This window comes from Xiphophorus hellerii, chromosome 21, assembly GCF_003331165.1.
Source record: "Xiphophorus hellerii strain 12219 chromosome 21, Xiphophorus_hellerii-4.1, whole genome shotgun sequence".
In the NCBI taxonomy this organism is placed as follows: domain Eukaryota; kingdom Metazoa; phylum Chordata; class Actinopteri; order Cyprinodontiformes; family Poeciliidae; genus Xiphophorus; species Xiphophorus hellerii.
In genome coordinates, this window is record NC_045692.1 from 728,099 (window position 1) to 751,711 (window position 23,613).

Genomic DNA, 23,613 nt, shown 5'->3' on the forward strand with positions numbered 1-23,613 from the left:
TTTCCAATTTTTCATCACACTGGTCCCACCACTTCTGTTATCACGGGTTTGGAAATAGTTTCAGCATACAGATGTTTTTCAATTCATTTTCAGTTCAGTTTTTTACCTAGTTACAATTCACAACAAATGTCGTCTCAGAGCCCTTTACAAAATCTCATTCCAATTCAATCATGCTTACAGTCCAATTGATCCTAGCTATCAAACAGTACAGTAAGTTCAAACAATTCAAAGTAGATTGAAAAGGAAACCCAGCAGATTGCATCCAGCCATTCACTTGCAGCATTCAGTTCTGAATGACAACGTAGTGATATCAGAAAATCTCTTTCTCTGCGTCGTTGACTTTACATCAGGGGTCTCAAACTCCAGTCCTCGAGGGCCGCAGTCCTGCAGTTTTTAGATGTGCCACAGGTACAAAACACTGGAATGAAATGGCTTAATGACCTCCTCCTTGTGTAGATCAGTTCTCCAGAGCCTTAATGACCTAATTATTCTATTCAGGTGTGGTGCAGCAGAGGCACATCTAAAAGAGGAAGAACTTCCCTGCAACAGGAAGAAACGTCCAGCAGAACCAGAACCTGATTCAGTACAAGTGGCCGTCTGCTACAACTGACTGTAGTAGTGATGTGTCGGTCGCGAACGATCCGGCTCTAAGAGCCGGCTCTTTGAAGTGAACGATTGGAACCGGCTCCACAATGGGGGCCGTTTTAGGATCCTATTTGGGAGCCGGGTTTTTTTCTACAGTATATCGCTGTCTCTCCGCCTCCCTGTCGTTGTGCTTGTGCTCTGCAAGTGCCAGAGCCGATAGTTTTTCCCCACATCGTTTTTTTTGTCCTGCGGTGCCTCGCTGTCTCTCCCCCCCTCCTCCTCCCCCTTCTCCCTCTCCTTGCGCGTTTTGCTCTTCTGCCAGTGCTAGAGCGGAGAGTTTTTTCCCTCGGTCGGTCCACTGCCCTTATGTCAAGCGTGTGCTCCACACATCTGACCAATCACACATAGTTTCAATTAATAATGTGGCGGGAAAACACTGAAAAAAAAGTTTATCTCCACTTTTTTTGTGGAAACAGCAGGCAAATGGCCAAGCTGTATAGCGTTCGTCGGCAGGTGTTTATGTACAGACACTCACTCAGCGGTCAAGAAGCACAGAAAGAAGGGGAGTCAGTGTGAGAACTGAATAGGTGAAAATAAATGAGTGACAGAAAACGGAGCAAGATTTGGACTCATTTTAATGCTACATGAAGCTCCAGGGCAGAGTGCAGACTGTGCAAAGTCAGCATTTCCTATCTGCAGGCTCGACAAACAACCTGCACAGGCACATGCGGACATCACACGCATCGGTATTGCTATAGCATTGTTATGCGGCATTTTTACTCATCATAAGTGCTTAACAATGTCAATAATGAAACAAAATATTATAAAATTAGGTTTAAGCTATTAATTAATTAATAATGTCAAAAATATATATGGGGAGCCGTTTGGGAGCCGAAAGAGCCGGCTCTCCACAGTAAGAAGAGCCATTAGAGCCGCATCTCGAAAAGGAGCCGAAAATCCCATCACTAGACTGTAGGTTTGAGAAGACAGAGCAGAATGCACAAGAAGAAACAGAGGTGTTTGGTCACAGCCAATCAGAACACCCGACCAAGTGTAGCTTCTATGAAGAGAAAAAAAACAATTATAAAATGGGATTAAAAATACAATGAATGGTATCAGAAATAACCCTACAGAAACAAATGCTTGTGCTCACCAATCTGGAAATGTTCAGAAGGGTATTTTGGAACAATTTGTATGTTCCAAAATATGTAATATCTATCGTTGTGCATGGAGAAGGGCTATTCAGAAGTATGAAAACATTAAAGACAACTTCCAGTCTTCCAAGAACCGAATGACTGTAGGTGGTGTAGAGCAGGGGTCTCAAACTCCAGTCCTCAAGGGCCGGTGTCCTGCAACTTTTAGATGTTCTTCTACTGAACCACACCTGAATAGAGTAATTAGGTCATTAAGGCTCTGGAGAACTGATCTACACAAGAAGGAGGTCATTAAGCCATTTCATTCCAGTGTTTTGTACCTGTGGCACATCTAAAAACTGCAGGACTGTGGCCCTCGAGGACTGGAGTTTGACACCTGTGTCCTAGAGAATTAAATAGACGTTCAGAGACGGTGTGATGATCTTTAAAATTGAAAGCTATATGACCCAGAGTATGACCAGGCAAGCCTCAATCTGGATCCACACTTGAAGTCTTTTTCAGACAAATGTTTCCTGTTAGATTGTTAAAGAATACTTTTTAATCTGCAGATTTCTAAATTATGTGTCAATCTGCACCAATTTTAATAGAAAATGTACCAGAAAACAATTTTGAACCAATATCCAAAGCATCAGTGTATATGGGTGAAAGAGGCTTTAAATTACGAGGGGCTAATCCCAGTCTTACCTTCAAATGTTATAAATGGTATTGATTTTAAGATCAGAATGCTTTGTAAGAGATGCTTTCACTTCAGAGTTGTATTCCTGCCCTTCGAAATGAAACCTTTAATACAGGATTTCCCTGAAAGCATTACTGTAACGCTGAGAATCCACTACGTTTCTCACTCTGTTTTACCAAAAGCTAGACAGACTACATTAAAATGCATGAACAATATGTATCACTGCAATGAGCTCTTGTGACAAAATTTCAACAAAAACAAGAATCTCTGTTCAAAGGAAGCCCATTTCAGCTGACTGTAGCAGGGATCCATCTACTGTATTATCCATGTCTGCTCATCTGTAGGTGGGAGACAAAAGCTTTGCTTTATGGCTTTGTACATACTGATACATTTAACAGTGTCTGAATTATTTACATAATATTAAAACCAACTGACTCTCATTCAACAGTGAATTTCCCTAGACAGACTTGAATCATTTCCCTTCTTCATCTAAAGCATTAAAATCTCCATCCTTAATCACAATGGAGAGGATTTCCAGATGGCAGATTTGCTCTATTCTCTGTTGCTCAATGTGTTTTAATAGTTTAGCAACCATATTGCTCTGCTCTTTTCAGCTGTTTACTTTTCTGTTCATTAGGGGCTATCATTTATTCTTTGCTGATAATCACTTATGAACATTGCTGTGATGATGATGTTTTGGTTGCTTTGTTTAGCTTAACACTAATGCTGTTCTCATAAAGGTTCCCAAGAATTCCCTTTTTTCTATGGTTAATAATAATGATGCTCCTGTTGCCTGTTCTGAGTTTATGTTTTTCTAATGGTTGACATAATATTTTCTGGGTCAAATTGCCATTCTGATGTGGTTTTGTACAAGGAGGAGTTGAAATCCTGCTTACTGACTCAGATTTATGAAAATTCATATCTGTAAAATGGATCCAGGGGTTTGGTTAGTGTTGTGTTTCCAGCAGGACCTGTTCTGTTCTGGGTTAATCCATTCTTCAAAAGAATGCTTGAATAATGCAGATGTAAGAGCATCTGCATTATTCAAGCAAACACCTATGCTTGTTGTTAGAGAACAAGCTAGGTGGAGAAATGGACACAACATTGTAGCTTCGCTGTCAAGCAGACAGTGGAAACTTTGTTATACCATAACTGCAATTTTATCTTACACTGACATTTTTATTGACTTTAACATTTTATTATATAATGCTTCATAGTGTAATGGAAAATTTAGATAATTTGATTGGTTAGTCACTCTCACATAGACCTGTATAGTGTCATATAACAGCAGGAGACTGTTACTTTGCCAACCCAGAACTTATCAGGATCAAAGCTCTCCTCTGTAGCATCAGAGAACAACCACCTTTCCTAAACAATGGACTAATGGCAAGATTATCTGTGTTGGGATCCTCAGAATCGTTGGAGCATAATAATCAATGATTCACAACCAGAGTAATCAAGCCTCTCTTTATTAAAATCTTGTCAGGTTTTAAGAAATTGCTTACTTCTTCTCATCCAGACTCTTGTTAGAAAATCTTTTTCCATAACAATAATAATAGTGGTAACATTTTTGATGTTTTTAAGGGTGTGTGTCAAACAATATGGCATGCGAAAACAAGTTTTATTTTAATAGCTTTTCATAGAAAAAGTGCTAGTCCTGTACATGTTTCCTTTGCTAAATTGAATTTATTGCACTTTATTTTTACTCCCATTTCATCTCTCTGAGCTTTATAGGGGGAAATTGTACTTCTTTGAAATAAATCCTCAACTAAGCTTCTGGGTTTTATTATTTGTGCTCCTTAGTTCTTATCTCTATTTATTCAGCCTTGTTTCTATTTTCACTTCAGTTCCTTCTTAGTGATTTTAGTTATGTTATTTGTTTGTGTTTAGTTCTTTCTTAGTTACTCTAGTTTATGCATTTCTTTGTCTAGTTATTTTGTTAGATTCATTTCCTAGTCCCCTGTACACTCACTCGCCCCCTGTGCCACTTTCCTCTCCCTCTCCTCAGTCTGACTCTTAAAAAAACTGGACAATTATTCTCTAAAAACCCTAAAATTTATGAAGTCTTGATTACTTAGAATAAACCAATAACAAGTGTCAAATTAAAAAAACCAACATGCCACCTTAAAAATATGTAATAAGTCAAATGTGAGATAGATATGATCAATAATGTCAAATGCAAAGTTGCATATGAAAAACTAACCAAAACCAACCAAATGAAAATCTTAAATAATTTATTGAAACTAGAACTTTGCATCTTTAATCATGTAAAATAACTCTTTGAACAAAAACACTCAACTCCTGCACTAGTTGACCCATGGTTTGGTAAAGTCCCCCAACTGGAACAGGACAGGCAGACTTTCACAGGAAGGGATTTTCACTTCAGAACTGCCTAATTATATTAAGTTAATTTCACTGACAAAAACTAAGTAAAATTAGTTTGTATTGAATTAAAATAAGTCGATTTCACTCCAGTTTTATTTTAGATTTAAATAAACAACTGCTATAAAGTTAAGAAAGTAAATACATTAACTATATTTTACTTAAGATGTTAATTAAAATCTTTTTGACCAAGAGGGAGAACCCCTCACTTGGATGAATCAGTGTGGCCAGCTTTGAGCCGAAACCCACATTCAACTTCAAACACCTGCTGCACCAAAGGACAATAAATAAGCAGAAACTATTCCACTGACCCTGTTTCAAGGGACAAACAACAAGCCTGAGCCATAACAGTCCTGCCCTGTTCTCCTAGTCTTTCATCCCTGAACACTTCTGAAGAATCATCTTCTCCTGGACCTGAGTTTCTCAAATTCACAGACGGGATGAATCAACATATTCTCTTTGGCACTTCCCTTTTATAGAGGTAGTTTAGAGGGTGGTTCACTCCCTCTAAACCACCTCCACCTTCTAGTAAGCAGATAGCAGACTTCTCCTCATCAAAGCCAGCTGCCTCTGACCGGTGTTGACTCCCTGGAGCAACCTTCACTTTGTGTCTCAGCAGTCTGAGATCAAGTTTCAGACAGTGGCCTTACTCCCACCTTCCTCCAGAATGCATCTGGCCCACTGGCACTACAAAACAGGACAGTACCTCTCCAAATCATTGAAAGAAAATTTGCAAAAAACAGAAATAGAAAATACAGTGGTCTTAAATCTTACCTCAAATGTATCCCCTGACTAAAGCAACCTCTGACTCATGAACTATCTGCCACCAAGTGACTTGGTGCCTTCTGATAAAGACTTTTTAAATGAGAAAACACAAGTGAGGAGGTGGGGTAGCATCTTTTTATAGAAAATATAGATGAGGTGGTAGATAACTTCCATTCTAAAATTTCAGATATTGATTCCATTGCTTCCATTAAAGTGAAGGTTGTGTCTGAAAGGATCAAGTCTCCCTGGAGAAACAGTTAGTTCTGCTACAGCCTTGCCATAGGGCTGAACGTAAGTGGCGTAAAACTCAACTTTATGTTTATTATGAGATTTATAAAGGACTGTGAAGCTATCACTTCACACTAAAACATGCAAGGAAGCGCTCTTTGTGGAAATCATGAATAAAAACATTAACAATGCTCGAGCTTTATTTGCGGCAGGTGACAGGATTACAAACTCTAGCCACGCCTGCAATGAATATTCCAACTTCTTGACATTGTAATTAAAACAATTAGACATTACACTCAGTATCAATAATATACCCAAACATCAATGCAGAATTATTATTTTTTTCTGCATTTGTTAACTATGAAAGCTTAGAAGATATTATATATAAACTAAGCTCTTCCTCTGGCTATGCAGATATCCTCTCCACAACTTTTTTTAAAGAAAATGGATCTGACTCAAATAGTAAACTCATCCCTCCCACCGGGTGTTTTCCCTGCAGGCTTTAAAACTTATATCAATTATCAAACTACTGATAAAAAAGAGCAATCCGGACAAATCTCCAACCTTCCATTCATCAGCAAAATGATTGAAAAAGCTTTTTCAACAGTTAAAAAGCCTTCTAAACACAACTGACCACTTTGATGTATTTCAGTCTGGTTTCTGTTCTCACCACATTACTAAGACTGCCCTGGTTGTCAAAGTGTCCAATGATATCCATATTAATACAGACTGTGGAAGAACCACAGTGTTGGTTCTGTTGGACCTCAGTGTTGATCATGACTTATTACTGGAACGACTGGAGAGTTGGGTGAGAATCCCAGGTCCAGTACTCAACCGGTTCAAATCTTAGATAAAGAACACATACTGTATTTCTTTGTGTCAGTAGGGAACTTCTCATCAAAGTGGACAGAAGTCACATGCGGGGTTCCTCAAGGTTTAGTTCTAGGACCCTTCTTATCTAGACTATTTTGCCAAAAGTATTTACCCACCCTCCAAATGATCAGAATCAGGTGTTCTAGTCACTTCCATGGCTACAGGTGTATAAAATTAAGCACCTAAACATGCTGACTGTTTTTACAAATATTTGTGAAAGAATGGGTCGCTCTCAGGAGTTCAGTGAATTCCAGCTTGGAACTGTGAGTGCACATCACTGCACAACATGACTGTGCACCAGTGCACAAAGCAAGGTCCATGAAGACATGGTTGGAGAGTCTGTTGTGGATGAACTTGAGTGGCCTGCACAGAGTCCTGACCTCAACCCACTAGAACACCTTTGGGATGAGTGAGAGCGGAGACTGAAAGTCAGGCCTTCACGTCCAACATCAGTATGTGACCTCATAAATGTGCTTCTGGGAGAATTGTCAAAAATCCCCATAATCACTCCTAAACCTTGTGGACAGCTTTCCTAGAAGGGCTGAAGCTGTTCTGGCTGTCATATTGAACCCTATGTATTAGGAATGGGGTGGCACTTAAGCTCATATGTGAGTCAATGCAAGTGAGTGAATACATTTGGTAATATAGTGTACATGCACACACAGGAAAACACAGCAGCAGTGTATACTTCATCAGGAAGAAGTGGCAGAGTAGGGCTTAAGGCTGTACAGCATCACTAAATGATGTGGGCTGTTAGTCAGCTCATGGCTAAAAGATATTCAGGGAGAATCAGCATGAAATGCAAAATATAGACAACCAGTGATGCCCATGAAACTGGAATTTCAGTTTCATGGGCATTCCATAAATCTATGGAATTCTATACTGACACCTCCTCCGCTACACACACACACACACCCCTGTCTTCCTCATGAGTCTGTGTCTGCATATTTATTGCACATGTTCAGCTTTCTTTATCGACTCTCCTCATTGATTTGTGCTGTTCCAATATTTGCCAGCGCTGTATGATGTAGTGCGACAGTATAAACAGCTTTGTTTTGTTTTTTTCCTGGTAAACCTTATTAGTGGCATCACTTCCGCTTTGCTCATTTCCAGTGCTATGTAAAACTTGATATTCTGCAGAAAGGGCCATTCAGTCTGTTTAAATGATGTTCAGTGGTACATCCTTAGCTCATAGAAAATGCACAAAAAACATGCACACACCAAGACATAAACACTCTCCAGCCACGCAATTATGTAGACCTAACTAGCCAATCACAAGGCAGCAACTCAATGTGTTTAGGAATCTAGATGTGGAGAAGAAGACTTGCTAAAGTCCAAGGCTTCCATCAGAAGAAGGAAGTAAAAGGATTTAATAACTTTGGACATGGCAGTCTGGCTGCTCTGAGTAACTAAAAAATTGCTGATCTCCTCGAAGTTTCATCTCTCAAAATGATCTAAAATTGTGATCATATTCAGTGAACAGCTTCTATTCAAAAATGCCTTGTTGGTGACAAAGGTCTGAAGGGATTCAGAAACTGGTTTGAGATGATTAAAGGCAAAAAAAAAGGCAACCAATGTATGTGGAATACAATCTGTAAACACTATGTTGAACTTTGAAAGTGATGGGCTACAGCAGCAGGAGACCATGCTGCTTACCACACCAGGCAGATCAGGAACTAAGGCTAAAGTCATACAGTTCACACAGACCCTTTGAAACTGGATAACAGACTGGAATCACTTTGCCTGTTCTCATGAGTCTGAATTCAGCCAGAGTTTGGCATAATCAAATCCATCCTGCATTGTTTCAATAGTTTATACTGCTGGTGGAGCAATAATGTGGGGAATCATTTCTTGGAACACTAACACAACCAACCCACTTGTTGTTGCTGAGCTGGTCCTTCCCGTTATACCCACAGTTTGCCTAGCTGTGTGTTAGCTACTTCCAGCAGGATAATGCACTGTGTCTCAAATAGTCTCAAACAGATTTCCTGGGGATCCTTCAAGTATAGTGCGACCTGGAGAGACAAAGAAACAGCTGTGATTACAAAGCTTTATTTGACATGAATGAATTAAAGATTTCTCACTGACCCCAGCAGAAGACGTGGGTGCTGTGAATAGCAATAACCCTGCATGAGCAGATTAGGATGAGGATTAGAGACATCTCCCTCCCAGACGTGGACGCTGGTGGTGGAGGCTGAAGAGAGGATGGATGCCTGAAAGAGCTGGAAAAACTCGGGTGGAGAAACTAGGGGTGAAGAGAATGGGGCTTTGTCATGGAGGGAGGGAATTATAAAGGAAGGTTTGCTCGACAATTGGCTATGATGAGGCGAGGTCCGATGTTGATAGGCTGCATGATGCAGATTGGATATTGCAGGTGAGGCTGGATAGTCTTCTAGTTTGAATTTATGCCTAGACTTCATGTAAACATTATGTAGTGCATAACTGAGTGAAATGAGGATGATATATGTTCTCCAAAGAAAAGTCTGAACATGTAGTGTTTATTTATTGAGTCAGATGTTCATTTGTCTTTTTTTTTTTGTAAATTGGTTGGTAAAAAAAAAAAAGTAAAATGCATTTTAATTTGTCTCTGTAATATCAGAAACTCTAGCCAAGTTCATGAAGACTTTTAGCAGGGCACAGACAGACACAGAGCTCACTTCTGCATTTCAACAGTTTCTGTTAAATAAATAATACCAGAGAAGACTGTGTTGCCAAGTACTGATCCTGAGTTTAATAAGTTCTTTTCTTCTTTTCTTTTTCTTTTTTTTTAAACATGAGACAGGCACAGGGAAGTAAGAGGTGAGAGGCGTGATATAAAGGTCTTTGAGAGTTATTATAAGACTGTTGCCTTGGAAACAGCAAGCCAACCAAAGTTAATTTTCAGAGTTGTTGACTGTAACTTTCATCTGTGACATTTTTTTCTTAATTGACACACAAAGTGTCATTTTCCTACATGTAATGACACACAGAGGTTGAAAATAACATGCTTCTACTGAAAAGAAAGCAAGTTTATAAAGTTTAAGTAAGTCTTATTTGTGGTGTTCAGTTAAGCATCGGAGGAGAAAAACTAACTGAGATAGAAAAATGCCACAAAAAATAATAGAAAAACAGTTTCCATAAAAAATGTTTTTAGTTTGTTCCAACATGTTGCTTCATGTCCATCTGAAAAAATTTGTTTCCAAGAGTTCACTGTGAGAAGCTCTCTAAATCTACTCTCTCTCAATGTATTACTTTCAAGGTAATATACTTTGTTCTCAATATTTGAAAATAAAGGCTGGTTTGCCTGTTGAGTACTTTTCTCTGTGCTTTAGATGGATTTTCTATGTAATATTGTTCTTTGTTCTCATATTGCCCGTCTTCTGCCTGTACTAGAAAACGACTTTTGCAACACTTCCAGCAACATTTTAAGTTCTTGGTAGAATATTTTACAGTCATAAACAGACAAAATCTATTGACCGTTGGTAATAATTAGTGTAGAGTTTATGGGTAACACATTATCATCCTACACTGTAAAAAAAATTCTGTTGTTTTTACAAAAAAAACTGGCAGCTGTGGTTGCCAGAATAATTCTGTAGAAAACACAGTGAACATGTAAACTGTTTTACTGACCAAACAGTAATTACAACAGTGTTAAATTGTGAAATGAACAGATTTTCCCATAGTTTTGAACAAATTTTTACTGTGATTTGAAAAGGGTTATTTTTGTAATAAAACAGTTTTATCAAGTAATTTTAACCAACTTTTTCTGATGAATTATAATAATGCTGTTATTTTACACTTTTTTCCAGTAAGATTTACCCAGTTTTTGTTTGTTGTACAAAAAAACTTCATTTAGTCCTACTGATAAAATACCTTTTAATAACAGATTAAAACTGTTAAAATGTCAATTTAAAACATTTTATTAATACTTTCTGAAAAACAGAAATTTACTCTAAATTTTTTTCTTTTTACTAATAATTATATTTTTAAATATCTATAAGCATCAAATTTCAACAAACATTTCCCACTTAAAGGAAACTTTAAAACACAAGGAAGCCCAATATAAATTGTATCTATGATAATCTTAAAAAACAATTTTTCCATAGAGTATCTAATCCAGAATGAAGTCCTGAACTCAAAGATTCATCCAAAGCTATTTTCTGTAGTTTGGTCCTAGTAAAATTTCTTGAGTTATGTTCCTCTTTTTGCTGGTACTTTCTCTGCTGTAAGACAAAAAGCTAATCAAAGGCCCCTGCCTTCAGGGCAGGTAACCCCGGCATGAACTAAAGCAGAGAGCAATATCATTCCATCACTCAGCTCACCACATGCTTGCTTCCCCCTCTCTTCCTTCCCTGGTGTTAAGAAAACATTAGTTCTCGTTATATGGAAATAGGAGAGAAATTTCCTTTTAATGGCCTATTAAGACGTATTTTCCTGATTTTCTACCAGCATGCACACTCATACTATCCATTAGGTTTTGTGTCAAGTAACATATTTCATTTCTTCTTCATCCGCTCCTCTGTGACATTTAGCCATGCGTAATATTGGAATGGTTGATATACTGCTCCAGCAGAGCATGTGTGTTGCTGGCCTGGACTTTGTTCTTACAGCCAGTTGGCTCAATGGGGGCTGCTTTATTCTCTCTCCATACTTTGTTATGGCGGCTGTCCTTGCAGCTTCTTATCATTGCTGGAGTTGAAGCAATCAAGTTTTTCTTGCCTATTAGAATTTCTTAGAGGTCTCAGTCAGCTGATTTCAATTTTTTTTTACCAATTAGTTATATCTATCTATCTATCTATCTATCTATCTATCTATCTATCTATCTATCTATCTATCTATCTATCTATCTATCTATATATATATATATATATATATATATATATATATATATATATTACTAATTACTAAATCATATAAAAGAGGAAAAATTTGCTGCAGATAAGTAGTTGACTTTCCATTACAAATGTGCCCAAATCTTTGTTGATATTCTATTAATGTTGAAAAAACACAATTTCACAATTATGATGTCTCCACTAAATAAGAATCCATCCATCCATTTCCATTTTATTTGGAGTCGGGTTGTGGGGGAAGCAGCAGCCAAAGTAAGGAGGCCAACACTTTCCTCTCTCAGCCACTTGTTCCAGCTCCTTTGGGGGAATCCCATGGCGTTCCCAGGCCAACAGAGAAACATCGTCTCTCTAGCATGTCCTGGATCTTTCTCTGGATATCCTCCTCGTGGGACATACCTCACCAGGGAGGCGTCCAAGAAGTATCTTAACTATCTAGCCACCTCAACTGGTTTAGTGGCTCTTCTCTGAGTTCCTCACAAATGAACAAGCTTCTCACTCTGTCTCTAAGGGAGAGCCCAGACACCCTACAGAGAAAACCCATTTCAGCCAGATGTTCACAGAAGACACTCACACTATGTTTGAGCCTGCCAGGTCTGACCAGCATCCTCCCCCATCATAAGAGCCAACTCATCACCAGATAATGGTCAGTGGACAGCTCCACACCTCTCTTCACCCAAGTGTCCAAGACATATGGCCACAGATCTCAGGAAACAACAACAAAGTCAATCATCAAACTGCAGCCTAGGGTGTCCTGGTGCCAGAAGCACATATAGACACTAGAGGTGCACCAATTGCACTTTTCTGGCTGATCAGCAATTACCGATCTTTAAAAAGATTGAACTGCCAATTCCAATTTAGGCCGATATGTTTGTGCTTTTCCTGTCTTCTTTTGTGCTCCATTTATATTTACCCTGAATAAATATGAGCTGTAGACTTGTATCAACAAACAACAGCCCATTGCAATCTCAGTGGTGTTTGCCACCCAGTAACAGCAGAAGCTTACAGAACACATTTTTGACTATAAACTGAAAGTAAATATTTCATTTAAAATGTTGTTTATATAAATTATACAAAAAAAAAAAACACTTACAAGGTCAAGCTGTGTAGGTACAGTTGTATATTTGGAGTCTTCCTGTATGTAGGTTGTTATATTGTTGAATAAAGGTTGATTATATCTATAGCTGCATCTACATCTGCATTAAGTAAGCTTAAAAGAATATTCTCAAAGACAGAATTCTCTTAAAACAACTCATTGAAGAGTTTACCAGAGCTTTAAAGGTATTTTCCCATCTATTTATTTCCCCACAACACAAATGTACAGGAACAAATAAACTGAACATGCCTAAACTCAGGATGAGTTTGGACAACGATATGCATTTCCATTTTTATTGCATTTTAAGCCAAACAGCAAGAACTCTCATCCCTACCAGATATAGAAAATGACTTTTTGAAATGAAAAACAAACGACTGCTTGTGCATTGTACTGTGTGAAGTTGTTTTGACTTTTCATCAGCATCCACCAACAAAAAAACTTTGTTGTGAAACTATTGCTTTCTTGCTTGTTTATTTGTTTCATAAATATACCAAAAGGTTGTGCTGGTGAGTTTTGTTTAAAGGCACTTAAATTTGGGGGGCTTGGGGTTTTGATTCATTCTTGTATTTCAATTTAGGTTAATTAGTATTAGTTGTATCAAAGTTTTGCTTATTTTCTTAGTTTAACCTTGTGTACATTTGGAGTATTTTTTTTAGACCTGTTAACCTTTTTCTCTAGTTAAAGGTTTCTTTTGCGTTGTAGTTCAGCTTAGTACACTGTGCACAATTACTCAAGTTGTAGTTTTGAGGATTCATTTTATTGTTGAACTTCTCCTGTGCTCTTGGTCAATCCAAATGTTAACTTCTCAAACCTGATTATTTAAGAAAGTAAAAGTGAGATTTTGGCTTTTTCAGCACAATATCTCTGTGTACAGGATTACTGGGCCACTGAATTCAAACTGAAACTTTTCCCATCTCACTTGTTTATTGTCATCCTTTAAATTAGTGGTCCCCAAAGATTTTCTGGGTCCCCTATGGATTAAAAAAAAAGAATCAACTTGGCACACACATTGTTCAATCAGACATAAACATGTACACGTTTTGTTTTCAAACTCCACTGAAGTTTATTTCACACTTCAGGTTGCAACAAAACACACTACAAACCATCTTTACGGTGAAACACTTTTGTGTAACTGTTTTTGTTTTTTTTTCACCCATACTGTTTCCCGCGTCCCCCTTGCAATGGCACTGCAACCCCATAGGGGGCGTGCCCCACACTTTGGGAATCACTGCTTTAAAGTGAGAATAATAAATATACAACTCAAAATTGACAAACATTTCCACTCATGGAGTCTGTCAGTTTCTTGATCTGTTGACGATCAACTTTTTGTGCAGCAGCAACCACAGCCTCCCAGACACTGATCAGAGATGTGAACTGTTTAAGAAGGGCCCACAAGTTCTCAATGGGGTTTAGTTCTGGTGAGGAAGGGGGCCACTTCATTGTTCTTTCATCTTTAAGACCTTTACTGGCCAGACACATAGTGGAGTAGTTTGATGCATGTTATGGAGCATTTTCCTGCATAAAAACCATGGTCTTCTTGAAAGATGCAGACATTTTTCTGTATCACTGCTTGAAGAAAGTGTCTTCTAAAACTGGCAGCAGGTTTGGGAGTTGATTTTGAATCCATCTTCAACCTGAAAAGGTCCAACTATTTCATCTTTAATGATACCATCCCATACCACTACCACACCTTCACCTTGCTGGCATCCCCCTCCATCTTTGACACCATCCCACAAACACACGCTCCACTTCTGCCTGCTACCTGTTCTTGGTCAAATGAATGTCTATGTCGAAGTGCAACAGTGTTGTGGTTTTAGCTGATATTGCAATATTATTATTATTGCCATTAATCCATTAGATTTCTTAATAAGTCCATGAAGGAGCTGAGAACATAGTGGCCAGCGACAACCATGGAACTCATGAGGAGAATCTGGAGGTTGAAGCGTTTTGAGTGTTTGATGCCTGGCAAACGTTTCCATCACAAACGACACGAGTTGGAAAATCAGAATTTTGCTGCTGGACGCGGAGTGTCAACAATCAGAGACTCCACTATGTGACGTAGGGGCCTGTAGTTGGTGTCCTGCCAGGAGATGCAGGCAGACGCTAATTAGCAGGTCTTCAAACGGGCTTGGGTGAGAGAAAAATAGCACCGAAAGTGACCCTTGTCAGTATGCAGCTAGCTTGTGAAACTCACCAAACTCACAAGACCTCTGAATTATCTGATAAATTCAAACACAGTGCAGAGGCACCTGACGACGATAGTCTCTTGCTTTCAGTAAATAATGTCAAGACTCTCTAAGGATTTCATCTGTCATTGTTCAAAATGACCAGGAGAGAGACAAAAAGGGCAAAAGTCAAGAGGGTCTAGAGCAAAATGTCAGGCATCTGACATCAAAGTGCACAAGTGTCCAACTTGAGGCATTGGATGGTCTTTGACATGTAAGACACGTTCTGACTGAGAGAAGCATAAGAAACACAGAATAATAATTAAACTATAATCAATAAATCAAATCAACCCAGGACCTGACAATAACTGGTAAAAGAACATAATTATTGTGTTAAATAGTTTGAACATAACAGTTGTGCTGAAGTAGCACAGGAAATATGTTGAAGTTAACACCAAAAGTGTCCTTATATAGACACATTACTGAGTTCAGATTGTGTTGATATTAACACATCTGTGTAAGAGTGTACATGCATGTTAGTAGTTTAGGTCTAGGATTTATTGGTTGAATGTTTTGGCAGTAAAGTTAACCTATTTTCATTAACACATGAGCATACTTATTTGTGCTTGTTGGGGTGTACATGTGCAGTGATTGCTGTCCATTAGCATTGAGTTAATTTCTTTATAAGAGAGTGAACATGTTAGCTAATTATACCTGATTATCAGGTGGTTCCCTGACTTGTTTTTTTAATAAATGTCAAATTATTTTATATTGCACTTTAAAAACAGGTTTAAAACTGCAACAAAGGACTGTACAAAAATGATAATAGAATTAACAAAAAGTTTAATTAAAGAATTAACTAGAAGAAACTTTATTTCTATTAAAAATTCTATTAATAATTAATTATTAGTCATAATTATTAATAGTTCTATAAGCCAAACATTTTTGCAATCCCCGTTACACTTACTGTGCAGTATATCATTCTTAATTGTGTTTTCTTTAAATATGAGAAAGGATATTTCCATTCTATTCTATGCCATCTTAAAGCACTTTACAGAAAAAGATAAATTCAGTCCAGTCATACAGAAAGAATTTCAGTCAATTACACATATTTCAAATTGATCCTAGTTATCAAAAAATGCAGTCAAATTCAGCCTTATTATTTAAATTGCTTTAAAATATTTTCTGTCTAAGGAAACCCAGCTGATTCCAGTCACTGTCTCACTCCTGCTGGATGAGTGTTGTACTCTGGGTTCTGTTGGAGTACTGATCCAGGAGTACTTTCTATGGTGAAACTCCTAAAGGGCTAAATGGTAGTAGCAGTTTCATGTAGGAAAAAAGTACAGCTACAGAAATAAGCTTGGAACCAATTGTTCAGTCTGAAATGGCTCATGGAGTTAGTCACAGTAAATATCAATCTGCAGGAAGGACAGAGAGTTGAACATGAAAATGAGGCCAAGTGCTGGATTGCCCTAGTCCAGTCCTTGAGACCTACCATCCTGCAACTTTTGAATCCATCTATGCTCCAACACACCTGAATCAGATGGTTGAATTTCCTCATCCATGTGTCATTCAGCTCTGCAGAGGCCTGGTAATGAGCCATCCTTATTATTCAGGTGTATTGGAGAGGTGATGCATTTAAAAGTTTCAGGATGGTAGCTCTCATGCTTGGACTTGGAGACACCTGGCTAAGTGTATCATCAATAGAAGGAGAACATTCATTTTTTAGCAGCATTATCTCAGCCAATCAACCCCTGCAGGAAGGAGTCACAGCTAAACATAATGCTAGAGCAGGTGTAACTCCTGTGAAGTGAAAATAAAATGAACACCTTAACAAATTTTAAGGCAGTGCTTAAGGTAACATTAGATGCAACATAATAAAGTGGCCAGTGATGCTACAGAGTATGTTTATTGTGCAACATAGAACTTGACTTTATGTGGTAATAATAAAAGAAAAATCAAACAAGTAGCTTATTTTCTATAAACCAAATTAATTGGTCTTTTTCTGATTATTAATCAAGTACTTTTAGTTTCTGATTAGGAAAAATACCCTAATTTCTTTACATCTAAACCGCATATTAAATTTTGCTTGATTGTCTTGTCATTACTTATAGAAAAAAACTTAGAAATCATTAATTATGTTTCATCCAAAGTGGGTTGCTCCTGTTTCTAACTCTAATGGTTATTTCTGTTGCCATAAAGCTATGGAGCCCAGCCTGCTATATATTGCTGCAACTTTAATTGAACAAAAAAAGTACCTGCTAACGTCAGAGATGTTGTTAGCCGCAGATCTTAAATATCTGGTCATGTTCTGTTGTTCTACCTTAGTTTAGAGTTATGTCATTGTGAGATTCAGGCAATTCTAAAAGGCAAACCCGGAAAGTCAGAAGCAGTCATCCACTGGCCAGAGGAAGCCTGAACACATCAAGGCCTCATTGTAGTTGAAACGTATTGATTTATTAGGCAGGGATAATATACATTATTTTTATTGCTGTAAATGCACCAGAATTAGCCAATGAGTTATTTTTGAGCCATTGTCCAAAAGTTTTTACCTTTGATGTCCTGTTCAGAAGATGGACCAAATTAAGACCTAAATATGCAGAAACCCACCTACTGCTTCAGAAATGCTATCAGCCCTTATGTTCAACAGAAACTGTTGCATAAAGTCGTTGTGATTGTTCTACATAAGAACGCTTTCAGAGAACCTGATCAGACATGGGCCTCTATGAGGGGAAGCTCCCACTATTACAGAATGAGCAACGCTCCCTTGAGGAGTAGCACTCCTCTAGTTTGAAAACCAGTACTGCTATGACCTCTGCTGCTGTACGTCCAAAATGACCAAGAATTTAAATATCATATCTTCCACTGTTTGGTTTGCATATATTAAATACGAAGTAAATGCATCATTGTACAATCACTAAAAAGTCAGAGAGAGAATAATGGTACAGTGTATTTTTTTCTCCAAAAAGTTTGTTTGTGGGAAGGAGTTTGGTCTTTCTCTGCTGGGTTGCTGGTTTGAACTCCTGTTTCATCTGTCTCTGCATTTACAGGGGAAGCTTTATGTTAGAACTTTAAAATGATGGCCTTTCACATCAGATTATGATTTTTTTTACTTCATAAAAACCTGGTACTTTAACAGGGGTGGACACACCCTGGAGAGCTGTATTGACATCTACTGTTAAAGACAGTTAAACTTTGCCTTTATGAATCCTTTGGTGCAGTGCTTATCAAACATGCTGCTGTTTCATTCTCAGTGGTTTGAGTTCTTCTGCACAGAAGATTTGTTGTGAAGAAGAAAGCTAGATGTAGAGTGAGAAACAAAAATCAGAAGATGAACAACAGGAAGTGAGTGAAAGAGAGATGAAAACTGAACATGAAAGAATAAAAAGGAACAAAAGAAGCAATGGTCTGAAGTGGCAGCTGAAACTGAAATGTTCCACTTCAGATCGTCACTTCACTAAGAGCTGGTGAGGTAAGAAGACAGGAGGAAGTGGGGGGAAGAAAGTCTTAAGGCAATATCCTTTGGCAAAAAACAGAGTTAAGTATTCACAGTGAAAAAGGAAAAGGAATGGTTGATTCTCCTTGAAAAAGCAGTTACTATGACAACCAGTTCTTTTTTCTGTGTTTTATTACCCCTACTCACCACACTCAGGCAAACAGGTAGAACTTAGCATTAGTGCATCAGGTTTACAGTGGTGTTGATCAGGAACAGACCTGACAGGTATTATCTAGGGCAGGACTGTTACTAAAGAGGTGAAATATTACATAAATAAATATATGATTTTATACCATGTTATATTCTCTGATTCAACTTGCAATGAGTTTTTCAGTGAATATAAGCAGAGTTTGAATTCTGTAATGAGAATAAAGATGTTTCCACTGATTTCTGAGAAGGGTAGAAATCTTGTCTTTTCTACTGAGCTGTGTTCTGAGATTTGGTGCATCTGTGTTTTTCCTCCTACCTTCTTTCTGCAGGGTGAGCCAGTCAGGTGGAGCGCCAGCTCATCTTCATGAAGCCCACCCGATCAGCCTTTCTTTCTGTCTTTACTTTAGATCAGTCTTCCTTAAGGGCCCTACATGGTTGAGTAGAACTGCTGAAAATAGTTGTCATTTTTGTATTTGTGTCATTTTATTCTTGGTGCCCCTTCTTGTCACAATCTCCCTGGTGAACTCATTGGCCACCGCTGTTTATGAAACTACCGTGTGATTGGTCTGAAATTCACAGGTAGGACTGATCATTGGTGTTATGGATATATGATGTCTTTCCTCTGTCCTTGGAAGAAGTCCTTCCAAGCAGCAGTGTAAGTGTGTGCTTACACTGCTGCTCGTGTAAGCACACACAAGCAGCAGTGTGCTTACATGCACACTGCTGCTCAATTACATAACCATAACATGTAAGACTGGCGATAGTCACACATAAACAAAAGCTGGTTAAGCAGACCAACACTCCTTAGAGAGGTAGCAGAATGAGGAGAAGATAAAAGCAGAAGTCGCTACAATCTTTACTTCACTCCGTGTCACCCTAAGGTGAGCTGAATGGAGCCCAGCGCTGGATGCTGAATGTCACTCTGTATCTGTTCTATTCATGTGACTTTAACATTTGATCATTTTCAGCATTAAAACCTGGTTTATACTTAACCAAATCTCATTTCTCAAGGTGATGACACTCAGGGGTTTTGGTTGAGTCTCAGAACTGGTAAACAGACCTGGATGCTGCACAGATAGTAAGAACAGCAGTTCTTCAGTCAGAGAGCAGCAGGAGAATGGCTCATTGATGCCTTCCATTCTACTTTTTTTAATAACATGGAAAATAAAACAAGATTTTCCATATTATCAATTATTACTTATTCTTCCTCCGAACTTGTAATTGTTGTTCCTCTTTGCCATGATGGCTGTGTACTATTCTGTTGTAAATCACACCAGGAGGTCACTGCAGCAGGAGGGGAGTCTGGCTCAGTGTGTCTTGTGGACCGTGAAAGATCTGCTTGAAAACAAACATCCACCTGACCACACATCGACAGCTCCACTTTGGCCCAACCGTGCTGGCCTTCAGTTGTTTTATGTCTAAACTTCTTGTGTTTAGTTATTGTTAGTTTAGTTTAGCTTTTTGTCCTGTCTGTTACTTTTCTTTATGTGTGACCAGTTGTTCACTCCTTCCTTCTCTCTAATTAGTCCATTGCCTAGTTATCAAGCTCTCAGTATTTTAAATTTCTTTTGTCCCCCTTGCTCCTCCATTCTCCCTGCTCTTCCTTTGCTCTGGCACATTGTGTTTTCCTGTCAGTTATTGTAACTTCTTCCTTATCAGTGTCATTAAACTTAATTTCTTCTAGCCTTGGACTGGTCTGCATTCTGAGTCCAACCATAGGCGTAAATCCTGAGTGGTTCGGGGGGGTCCAGATCCCCCCAAAAGTTCTAGAAAAGTCTAGAATTGTCCCCCCCCCCAAAAAAAAATTGAAGAAACATTTGCATTTAAATAATATCAATATGAAAGGGCAAAAGATACAAAAAACAAAATAAATCTGCCATTTATCTCAGAATAAAATAAGAATGAATTTTTAGGTCCCCTCCTACCATCATCAGAACAATGGTTCAGTCCAAAGTGTAGGAGGAGCATTGACAGCTGAACGGTGCAGGCTCTATTAGAGCCGCTGAAGTGAGGAGCTAGCTGTTAGCTGTGGCTCTGCAGCACACATAAAAAACCCTCCAGTAAGTAAATACTTACAGCAAAAGACATGCAAACATTTTATTTACTTTCACTGCTCAGTGGAAACACATAAACAATAAAAATCTGACTGCAGTTTGTTATTTCATTACTTTGGCTGAATCATGATAACCACATCCTACATTATGATAGGATACACCTTTTACAATGTTTTGTCTTTTGTGAGATGTCTGTCTAATTTCCTGTCACAAGCAAATGTCTTGCTGGTGTGAAAATCATAGGTGTGAATCTGCCATGGTAAGGACGAATTTGGACTGATATTTATGTGACTGTGGGAAACTGACACATGACTGCCACATTTTTCGCATAGAAAAACTTAAAAACTGTGGCCTGTGTTGAGAATAAATGGATTCTGTTTTCCTTCTTTCTCTTTCAGCTAGTTGCTAAGTTAAAGCTAGAGAAAAGGATGCAAATGAGAGGAAATGACACACATTGGAACGCCCTCTTTGGGGCGTAGCTTAGGCTAACAAAAGAGATCACAAACTCTTCTGGGATGCCATTTTGTCTGTTAGCTTTTAAAGGTAGCAGGTCATAATGGACCAGCTGTATTTTGGTATTAATAAATAGAATTCATGAATTCAACTCACTGACTCTTTTTTAACCTCATACATCAAGATCTCAGCATGGAGAATGGATGATTCTCTACACCTGCATCTCTATTCAGTCTCCTTCTGTGTCATACCTCTACTTAAAACTAACTTCCTTCAGAAATCACCTGATTAGTAAGTCGAGTTCAAATGTATTTAATTCAATCTCGGTATGAATCCAGATGTTCTGTAAGGGCCTCTGAGGTTTGCTAGACTCTGTAAGTGAACAAACAGAACAAGACAAAAACTTTAAAGTGCAGGGCAGAGTTAGGCTTGGGTATAAAATAATATCCCAAACTTTGAATATCTCACACAGAACATCTCAGAGTATTGTCCAGTCCATCAGCTGAACATGTAGAGCATGAAATAACTTGAAACTGACCTGGGGCCTGTGGTAGCTCTTGAGGAGCTGCAGATGCCCACAGCTCAAGTGGTGAAGTCTTTTTGACAGGACAACTATTAGCTTTACTGGAGTAGAGTTGTGAAGAAAACAGTTGCCGGAAACAGCACCAATTTAAAACAAGTCATTTCGAGACACTTTACAAAACAAATTATTTCATTTCCATCATACATAAATTCCAATTGTTCCTAGTTAAAAAACAATGCATTAAGTTCAGTTAATTATTGAAATTAGTTTAAAAAGTTTTTAGTCTAAGGAAACACAGCAGATTACTTTGAGTCATTGACTTGCAGCAATCATTCATACTGTTGGAAGTATTGTTAGCAGTTGCCAAAAGACAAATCGGGGACACAGCCAATAAGTGGTAGAGGGTTACTTGTCACCAAAGCTGAACCTTTTGCTCTACATACAAAGAGCTGTGTGATGAGAACAATGACTACCTGACAACCAGTCCTCAGTCTGAGGCTGAACTGAAGGGTCATGTGGAACCAGGAGGCACCACAGGAAAAGCCTCTCCTTGTTTTGCAGCTGTTCTCATGTAAAACTAATTTCTTTTGGACCCTGGATCCTAGAGATCTGCATTTGCACGTCATGTGTTACTTAGAAGCAAAAAGCAGAAGACTTGGTGATGATTACTTTTAAATATAGAACACAGGCTATCATCCATCCCTTCCTTTTTTCTCCCTCATTTGCTCCCACTCTCCCTCAATTGATCTTCCTCAGGATTAAGGCAGATTTTGGTTTTCAGCACACTTTTTATCCTACATTTTGTCATCTTTTATAACAGTAAGGTGACCTAATTGAAAGCCCAGTTCTCTGCTGGGGAGTCCTCCGCCACGGCCATCTTCCTGCATCGTCTCCACCCCTCACTGCTCCTTCGGCCCATCCACCGGACTATCCACTCTGACACTCTTCTGTCTGTCCACTCACCAATTCACCAATTACTGCCAGAACCTGAACAAAAGCACAGAAGAACTGCTCTGCACAAAGAGAGAAGAGCAGTTCTCTCTTCAGGTACTTAAGTCCCTGAGCATTACACCTGAAGACATACCTCACCCAAGAATCCCCACCTAGGACCGAACAGCAAGGGAACTTATATCTCCACCTTTCTCAAAATCCAAGTCAGCTTCAGTTTTTCTCCAGTAACCATTTGTTATTCTTCCTCTGCTAACCCAGACCCAATTTCTCTCTCCCACAGTATGCAGTCTGATTTGTTGTATTCTAAATAAACATTCACTTCCCAATCAGTCTGTGTTCATAACTGTGCTCAGAGTCGTTTCCATCCAAACATAGTTAAAGGGGTGCTACTGTTGTGCATGTTAATGTCAGCTTCTTCTTGGATTTTTTGCCATGTGGTATCCTTTCTAATTTTTTTCATTATTATTAAACATATTGAAAACTTGAACAAAACCATTTAGCATGTAATCATGACAGAAAGTACATCCTTATTCTTTTTAAACATTTTTATGGAGCTTTTTCTTCTCATTATTAATGGATCGCAAACACCTATTGTCCAAGTGTGTGTAACTTTATAGCCTCCACCTACTGTACTATATTTGTTTTTATGTTGTATTATGCAAAAATAAGAACAATGTGTTATTTATAATCATGATGTTACGATGACATCAGTGAGGCTGATGTAATTCTACGATATTAAAATATCGTACACTGTAAAAAAAGTCTGTAAAATAAACAGTAAAAATCTGTGAAATCATGACAGAAAAATTTTGTAAAGAAAAACACAATGATATTTTGTTCATTTAACAGTATGATGTTGTATAATGTAGAACCGAAAATTATTGTAAATTTTAAAATAGAAAATTGCAAATAATACTGTATTTTGTTGTGGAAAACACACATTTTGTATGTTTAATGGAAAAAGTTGTATCCTTCACAACATTTTTACATTTCAGCAGTGAAAAACTAACATTTACATTCTGTGATTATTAAATCCAAATGAATTGGAAGCTAGCTTACCATTTTTTTTGCTAGGGAGAAGTAAGTTTGGGCTTCCCTGTTTAAGCTGTTGCCCCTGTGACCCAACTCCAGATAAGTGGAAGATGGATGGATGGATGGACAATGAAATAAATGAATAAATTAATAGATTTGGAAATTAATGTGGAATTACGTAATTATGATTCCACATTGTTTACT

The 23,613-nt window shown here is 38.2% G+C and overlaps 1 long non-coding RNA gene across 1 annotated transcript; it reads left to right on the top strand.

The window, feature by feature from the left end:
- The first annotated feature begins 615 nt into the window (after nucleotides 1-615).
- LOC116712328 (uncharacterized) lies at nucleotides 616-23,493 on the top strand. The gene is made up of 3 exons (XR_004337505.1): nucleotides 616-1,561; nucleotides 18,213-18,217; nucleotides 23,483-23,493. It is a non-coding gene; the product is annotated as an uncharacterized LOC116712328 (long non-coding RNA).
- The last annotated feature ends 120 nt before the right edge of the window (nucleotides 23,494-23,613 follow it).